We start from the raw sequence: 9,039 nt of genomic DNA, 5'->3' as shown, positions 1-9,039 counted from the left end.
AGATTAAAACAAGTTTTTAATGCTTGGAAATGTTTAATGTTAGCATATAAATCTGTACCTGTAGGCCAAAAGGATTTTGTCTCTGGTAGATTAAACTTAAAAATAAATAAAGTTTTATGGGTGATATTACACAGTTATGCACAGTACAATGTGCAGTGAAATGCTTTTTTTACGAGTGTTCATGCTATAAAAGTAGAATCAAATATAATAAAGTCAGAAAAGTGCATTTAAATATTGTAAATAAAATAAGAGAAAACTAGATAAAATGGAATAAGCTGTTCTTAGAATAATATAAATTATGGTCAGAGATTTATTTTTAAATGCACCATATAAAAAAAAAAAAAATTAAATGACTGATAATATGCAGTGATTTGAATGTTATGAATAGTGCATTTGTGAAATTTGTGTGCAGTTTTAGTGTATATAAAAATGCACTAAAACTAAAGCATGCTGTGTGAGGAATCAGCTGCGGTACACACAAGTCCAGGAAAATTCACGGTCTATCTGTTGTCCTGGTTGAGGGCGTGAATGGCCTGAGGGGAGAAGCCCTTCATCATTCTCTCTGTTTTTGCCTTCAAGGAGCAGAAACACTTCCCTAACAAAGAGAAAAGCTCATTGGTACTGATGGCTGAGATCCTTTGCTACCTTCCTGGCCTTGGTGCAGCAGCGCTTGCTGTAGCTAGACTACAGGTCAGGGAGCTCAGTGTGGATGCTACGCTCAGCTGATTACACAACCTTCTGGAGCACATCCCTGTCTGGCTTGGAGCTGTTCCTGTCAGAATGTTCTCAAAGGTGTCACTGAGCACAACGCACACTTACCTTGTGGTTTTAAACATATCAGGAAAAAATAAAAGATGGTATCCAAATTCATTCAAATGTTTATTTATTTAAGTCTATATTAATGACATTTATTAATGAACATCGCTATCCTTTACTGTATAGCCTTTAGTTTCCAGGCAATCAAAACAGCATGGGCTAGCTAAAGATTTTTTAATTTGTCCAACCCCTGTGTACTGTATATAATCCAAGCTCTTCAAAACAAAGACATGAAACATGTTAGCAGATTTTTTTCTTCTTGGCAGGTAAATTGGTGGCTGAGTGAACTCACAGGACAACTTTGGTTAATGGTTGGTGACATGTTTTGGAAAGATGACAGCTCAACTGTGAAGGTGAACTCTTGATCTTCCATCCCTCAAAGCCTTTAGCTGATGACAAGGTAACAATTTCAGAGTGAGTAAATGGAAGATCCGAGAAGATTCCCAATGGGCTGCTGTTTCTGTTGGGTAGGTGATGGGATTGTTAAGGACAATGATTTAGTAAATGGATCATCATGGCCAGATGTTGCGGCAGTGAGGCCTACATAATGATGTCAATGACACACACACACACACACAAAACATAATGGTTTCTGATTATAACGACGTTTATTTGTATGTCATGTATTACATATCTGTTTTTACACTGGAACTGGTTTACTGAGAGCCTGTAACATTATTATACAGTATATGTAGGTAATCTTGACTGCGGACTAACAAATTTAATGACTTTCTAGTGCCAGCCTTTGCTGCTTCCTGCATCTAAACATACAAAAACATATTCAGTCAACAATCAATTGATTACAGTCAGTTCTACAACTAGGCTTATATTTTTTAAATTAGAGGAGCAAACCACATTTACATTATTTACTGTCCAGTGTCACCCAAATGAGGATGAGGTTCTCTTCTGAGCCTGGTTTCTCACAAGGTTTCTTTCTCTTATCATCTCAGGGAGCCACCGTCACCTCTGGCTTGCTCATTAGGGATAGATGTTAGTTAAAAATTTTTAATTTGAATTCTGTTTCTATACGGGGGGCACGGTGGCTTAGTGGTTAGCACGTTCGCCTCACACCTTGGGGGTTGGGGGTTCGATTCCCGCCTCCACCTTGTGTGTGTGGAGTTTGCATGTTCTCCCCGTACCTCGGGGGTTTCCTCCGGGTACTCCGGTTTCCTCCCCCAGTCCAAAGACATGCATGGTAGGTTGATTGGCATCTCTGGAAAATTGTCCGTAGTGCGTGAGTGTGTGAGTGAATGAGAGTGTGTGTGTGCCCTGTGATGGGTTGGCACTCCGTCCAGGGTGTATACTGCCTTGATGCTCGATGACGCCTGAGATAGGCACAGGCTCCCCGTGACCCAACGTAGTTCGGATAAGCGGTAGAAAATGAGTGAGTGAGTGAGAGAATTTCTATACTTCTGTAAAGCTGCTCTGAGACAATGTAAATTGTTAAAAGTGCTTTACAAATAAATTCAATTGCATTGAATTCAAACCAGAAGCCTGTACTCAAATGGTTTGTCCTGAACTGCAATCAGTCAGCTAATATCTCCTGTCTTGTAGAGCTGCAGGAATAATTTATTTAATTAATCATTGACAATTTTCTTTCTTGGGCAAACAGCATAGTAATCAATTTATTGTTCAAACATGAGCAGAAGACCATTATGCATGTATGGCAAACACAATAAATAAATAAATGAATAAATAAATAAATAAATAAATATAGCTAAAGACGTAATCACTTGTTTTCTAAGTGAATTTCTGGCCTTGAGTACAGCAATAAAAATAAAGGCCTGGCAATGTCAGAGTAGACGCTGCTGAGCTGAGTGTTTACTTTGTACTGGCTGTGTGAACGAATGCCTTAAGCATTGTTTGTCTTTGTGTGTTTGTATGTGTGTGAGTGTGTGTCTAATTAGCAGCAGGTGTGTATGATTAGAACACCAGTCAATGTGCATGTGCTGCTGGTGTGTGGAGTTGGAGGTTGTAGTTAATGGCTATAGGCTATAGTAGTCATGTTTGTAGGCCACAATGTGTCCTGGGAAACGGAGATCGATGACGGAGTTGACCTGACGTTATTAAATACGACTTGACACTTTATACTTCATTATTATAATAATTAATTCAGTGTAATATTAATTTAATAATACATTTTGACAGGCTGTGTTTTTACTTCAAATATGACATCTTAGCAAGGAAAGAAATGTAAATATCTATTCAAATATTTTGCATATAGTCACATTTATTTATTTATTTATTTATTTATTTATTTATTCCCATTAAAAAATTCTAATCTCTTATAACTCTTCTACTAACAGAAGTTCGTTCTAAATTTAAGTATGAATTTCTACTAAGAATATGTTCTGCTAGCAGCTTAAGGCACTTTGAAAACATATAACATAAACATATATTTGATTATTATTTACCCATTATAAGAATATTAGATCAGTTTTCTAATAATAGAAATATTTTACAGGCTAAGATATTACATCGTTGTTTGATGCAGTATCTGTTTGACTGTTGTAAGAAAATTAGAAAATCGTAACACCTTGACTATACGTCACGGCCCCACTTTGATAAGTGTGTCTTGTGATCAACGTGAGCACGGGTAGCCAGTGGTGTTGGACTAGGACTTAGATGGTTATGAGCTTAAATCCCAAGACCACCAAGCTGCCCATGCTTGGGCCCTTCAACAAAGCTCTTTTAACTCTCTCTTGCATAAATGATATAAATATCAATGCTGTAAATGCCTTTGATGTTGTTGATTGGAATGATAGGTTGGAAGGTTCTCTGAGGCATCATCCTCCAACCATATGTACATGTATGATAAGTGACATGCCGTGAAAGTGACGTGACATACGGCTAAGTATGGTGACCCATACTCAGAATTCGTTCTTTGCATTTAACCCATCCAAAGTGCACACACACAGCAAACAACACACAAACATGAACACACAAACACCGTGAACACACACCTGGAGCAGTGGGCAGCCATTTATGGGGGGATTCGGTGCCTTGCTCAAGGGCACCTCAGTTGTGCCCGGCCCGAGACTCAAACCCACACCCTTCGGGTTACGAGTCAGACTCTCTAACCATTAGGCCACGACTGGCCACGATAAGAGTACAGTGTGTCAACTATCATTCTAAAAGCTTACTGATTAATTGCTCGTCTATTTTTAGAAAGTTAATGTACTGTATTAAGATTAAGAAGAGTTTACTATCAAAACAGTTTGAAAAAACCTTCCCTCAATTGTTCCTCTGGGGAAAACCTTACAGCTGATATTAAGAGTGTGAACAGTGTTTTACTGTCAGCAAGGGAGAGTAAAACCCTTTTTGTAAGTTGTGAACCATTAATGATGTAATGAACCCTTAAAGAACCATTAATGACATTTTTTTAAGAGGTTAGGCATTGCTAAAGTTCTGTATAAATATTTCTTATAATTTCTTATTTATTTATTCATTTTACTTTAATTATTTAAGTGCAGTCTACGCAGAAGTGTGCCCGTTTGTTTGTTTTATTTCACTAGAAGTTATGTACTGTATATAACTGTGTATGTAACAAATAAAATCTTGAATCTTGAAGCTCATTTTATTGGAAAATGCTTTCACAATTTTTTAAAAATTATAATGGAAATGTTTGATAAGAACCAGCCATACTAACACAAATGGTGGTGTAAATGCTGGCTGGCCACATATTTTGTTAAATAATAGCATCTTGTATTGTTATGAACTAAAAGCTTAGCGGATATCATTCCTGACAACCTGCCAAGCACATGCCGTCATTAGTAGATGTTCTCTGTTACTTTATCAATAAATTTTTTTTCCCTAATTGATGTGGTACTTTTTCCGGGAAAAATTCATCCTACTGTGGAGTGCAAATCTTTCGTGCTCCATGTACTTCCGGTGATGGGATAAGTAAACGGGGGATAAGACAGGTCTAATATTCAGATGTTACTATTATTCACACACCACCTAATGCGTAGTCAGCTTTGGATTCTCAGCAGTCGGTGTGCACTTGCACCCCTGGTCTTAATGCTATTGCTGTTGCTGTATTATACGTGTATAGTATCATTTTACTCGCAATAACAACACAGGCAGTGGGATGTCGCATTGCGTCATTGCAGATGCTCATAATTCTTCTTTCTTCTGCCTGCTGTTAAAAAAATAAAAAGTAAAATAAAATAAACAGAAGATCAGTTTAAAGAGGTGGATGGATCCATTCTAGATAACCCCAAATTGCTCATAACTTTTTCAGAGCCTGGTCAGATAATTATCCTCAAGTTGCTATATACACTCACTATCCACTTTATTAGGTACACCTGTCCAACTGCTCGTTAATGCAAATTTCTAATCAGCCAATCACATGGCAGCAACTCAATGCATTTAGGCATGTAGACAATGGTCAAGACGATCTGCTGCAGTTCAAACTGAGCATCAGGATGGGGAAGAAAGGTGATTTAAGTGACTTTGAACGTGGCATGTTTGTTGGTGCCAGACGGGCTGGTCTGAGTATTTCAGAAACTGTTGATCTACTGGGATTTTCACGCACAACCATCTCTAGGGTTTACAGAGAATGGTCCGAAAAAGAGAAAATATCCAGTGAGCGGCAGTTCTGTGTGCGCAAATGCCTTGTTTATGCCAGAGGTCAGAGGAGAATGGCCAGACTGGTTCGAGCTGATAGAAAGGCAACAGTAACTCAAATAAACACTCGTTACAACCGAGGTATGCAGAAGAGCATCTCTGAACGCACAACACGTCGAACCTTGAGGCGGATGGGCTACAGCAGCAGAAGACCACACCGGTACTAGTAAGGTGTACCTAATAAAGTGGATAGTGAGTGTAAATACACTTGATCTTTTTTGGGTGGGGAAAAAAACACACAAACATACTATAAAAATCTTATAGTATATAGTCATATATTTTCCTTCTAACCTCCTGAGACAAATTTCTCTTTAGCTTTCTGTGGCCGGGATAGACTGATCGATTATAAGTTTGAAGACACCTGTATTGCTAAATCCAGGACACACTTTAATTAAATAACATGTCCCTATGGTTAAATTATTTTAATAAATACACATTATTCATTTTTGTGTAAATTTTCAGTTATTTTCGTGACCATTGTGGGTTTTACATTCTTTAATGAAAGGGCACCAGCAATTTTGTCTATGTGCGATACTGGAGATTTCACAGGACTCCGTACACTGGCTTCCCTCTGCCGAACCTCATGCCAACTTCTTTAAGCCACCATAGTGACCACCAGAGATCCAGCTTTTCAAAGTTTTAGTTGTGTCTCGTTCCCTATCCTTCCTTTCCTTCCTCTTTCTATGCTTCGCTTCCTTGCTCATTAGCTCCTCTCTCCACGGAGGAAGAGAAAGCATATGAAGAAAGAAAACCAGTGAAGAATGGAACAAGAACATACATATTCAGTAGATGAGATAATAATTGCGATGTTGCTTATTGAAGCGTGCACTTTAAATAAACTTTAGTTTCCCAGTTGTTGTAAATGTATAACAGATCTAGCTATACACTATAACATTACACACTAAATTATCTTTAATTCAAAATTCTTACACAATTACCATAGTGAAGGAGTTGAAAAGGCATGAGTAGATATGTTTACACACATCCTAACCCTAACCCTTGGTGCCTTGCTCAAGGGCACCTCAGTCGTGGTATTGCCGGCCCGAGACTCGAACCCACAACCTTAGGGTTAGGAGTCAAACTCTCTAACCATTAGGCCACGACTTCACCTCTTTCACGTCTTTTATCCTCCAAATTCCTCCACAAAAATGGCATTGAAGAGATCGTTAGTACAGATATTTTCTTCCATTTTGAGAATATTTTTGTACCTTTTTTGTGTAAGACGTAAAACACAAAAAGGTGCTTTTGAAAAAAAAGTCAGAGTCAAGCATTTCCTATTAACTGGATTATTTCACATCTACACCACCACTTGTTAATTAGAGTGGAATTTCATTCAGTTTGCGCTAAATCTGATCTATTAAGGTGTTTACATGAAGGCTTTTCAATATAACTGAGCTTTTGATCTAACTGCTATCGCAATTTTTATTGCTATCTCACTCACTCACTCATTTTCTACCGCTTATCCGAACTACCTCGGGTCACGGGGAGCCTGTGCCTATCTCAGGCGTGATCGGGCATCAAGGCAGGATACACCCTGGACGGAGTGCCAACCCATCGCAGGGCACACACACACTCTCATTCACTCATACAATCACACACTACGGACAATTTTCCAGAGATGCCAATCAACCTACCATGCATGTCTTTGGACCGGGGGAGGATACCGGAGTACCCGGAGGAAACCCCCGGGGCACGGGGAGAACATGCAAACTCCACGCACACAAGGCTGAGGCGGGAATCGAACCCCCAACCCTGGAGGTGTGAGGCAAACGTGCTAACCACTAAGCCACCGTGCCCCCCCGTTAAACTTACTTATTACTAAATTATTAGACATATCTAGTGCTTCCTTGCAGCTTTGCCAAATAATTCTAAGCCACATTCTTTAGTCTAGTCCATAGATTTTCTGGACGCACACATTTCTGAATTGTTTGCATGAACCTATTTGAGGACATACAAATAATTTCCAGGGTTTACTCTATTACAGACGTACATCATCCTATGGGCTTCTTATGGAGATTACACAAATGTGAAACTGCTGGAAGGAGGTTCAAACTAGAAAGATAAATAAAAGATCCTGCACATTCACCGTTCTTTGCGTCCATATTTCTACAACCCTTGAGGCTGTCATTTATCTAATGACTAATTGATAAGCTCTAGGGAGTCATCCAACATTGAACAACGATTTCTTTTTAAATCATTGTATTTCAGATGTAGGACAGACTCCAAGGGTTTGTTTAGTGATTAACATTAATCACCCCTAGATGTTGGATCTGTGCGTTAATTTTTTTTTTTCAATTTTCATTAGAAAAGCAAATGGGAATGATGATTTTATAAGATGTGGTTCATTAGAAGTTAGGTGAGTTGGTGTTCAGCAGAGATATGGAATATATCTCCTTTTTCATTAATCGTTGTATTCTTGTAGGTGCACTATCTCTGAGTGCATTTGTTTTTCTGACTGAAAAATTGTGACTCTGCATCTTTCTACCTTGAATTTTGGTAAATCAAGCATTTGTGCTTTTCCTATAACAGTTTTATTACTGCAAACAAAAGAACCATTTAAGGCATGGATGTCCCAAAATCTAGCCCCAGGACCAAATGCATCCCATGGACAAATGCTAAATAGACCAGAGATTTTTGCATAAAATATATAAATGTATCCCTCCATTCATGCTTATTCTCCAAAGGGTTGGATGGAGCCTGGCGCCTATCCCAAGGGTCTTCAATCACATGGTGTGGGACACACTGAACAAGGTGCCAACCCATCATAGGGCACAATCACACATTCACTGATACACCTAATCATACACTACAGACAATTAAGCCTACCATACATACAGTATCTTTGGACTGGGGAGGAAACTGGAGTACCTGGAAGAAACCCTAAAGAACAACCCCAAAGAAAAGAAAAGAAAAGAAAAGAAAAGAAAAGAAAAGAAAAAACAAGCAATTTATAAATGGGTTCAATTCCAACTTTCCTTTTCGCTTACGGCCATTCCACTCTGAGAACGCCCGATCTCGTCTGATCTCGGAAGCTAAGCAGAGTCGGGCCTGGTTAGGACTTGGATAGGCGACTGCCTGGGAATACCAGGTGAGAGTTCAAATAGTCGGGGACAATATGCAAACTCCATGTGCATTTTGGAGATGCTCTGATGCAGCCATCCGCCTATCACAATTTGGTGCATATCACTGTTGATAAGGTCCATATCCTTGATCATTTTTCTTAATTCCAACACATCAACTACAAGGACTGACTGTTCATTGGGGTTCATCCCAACCCTTGACAGGTGTCACTGTAATGAGATCAACGCTATTCACTTCACCCGTCAGTGGTTTTAACATAATATGTGATAACATTAGCCTAAAAATATGTTTTTTTTTCCCTATGCCCCAAAAAATCTTGGGAATTTTGAAGGTCGAGTCAACACAAACTCTTTGGACTACTGTATGTAAAACAGCGACTCTGTTCAGTGAATCAAAAAGCCCTATAGTCTTTTTTTCGGCTTAGAAGTATTTTCCTGTAAAACAGCATGCAATTATATTTCTGTTTGAAATGAAAATGCGTACCTAAAAACACTTGTGTTTTCACTGTTGTAC

The 9,039-nt window shown here is 38.8% G+C and overlaps 1 pseudogene; it reads left to right on the top strand.

Moving 5' to 3' along the window:
- The first annotated feature begins 8,426 nt into the window (after window positions 1-8,426).
- Window positions 8,427-8,542, top strand: LOC132853028 (5S ribosomal RNA; annotated as a pseudogene).
- The last annotated feature ends 497 nt before the right edge of the window (window positions 8,543-9,039 follow it).

Source organism: Tachysurus vachellii, chromosome 10 (assembly GCF_030014155.1).
Source record: "Tachysurus vachellii isolate PV-2020 chromosome 10, HZAU_Pvac_v1, whole genome shotgun sequence".
NCBI lineage: Eukaryota > Metazoa > Chordata > Actinopteri > Siluriformes > Bagridae > Tachysurus > Tachysurus vachellii.
This window is presented reverse-complemented; position numbering and strand designations above follow the sequence as displayed.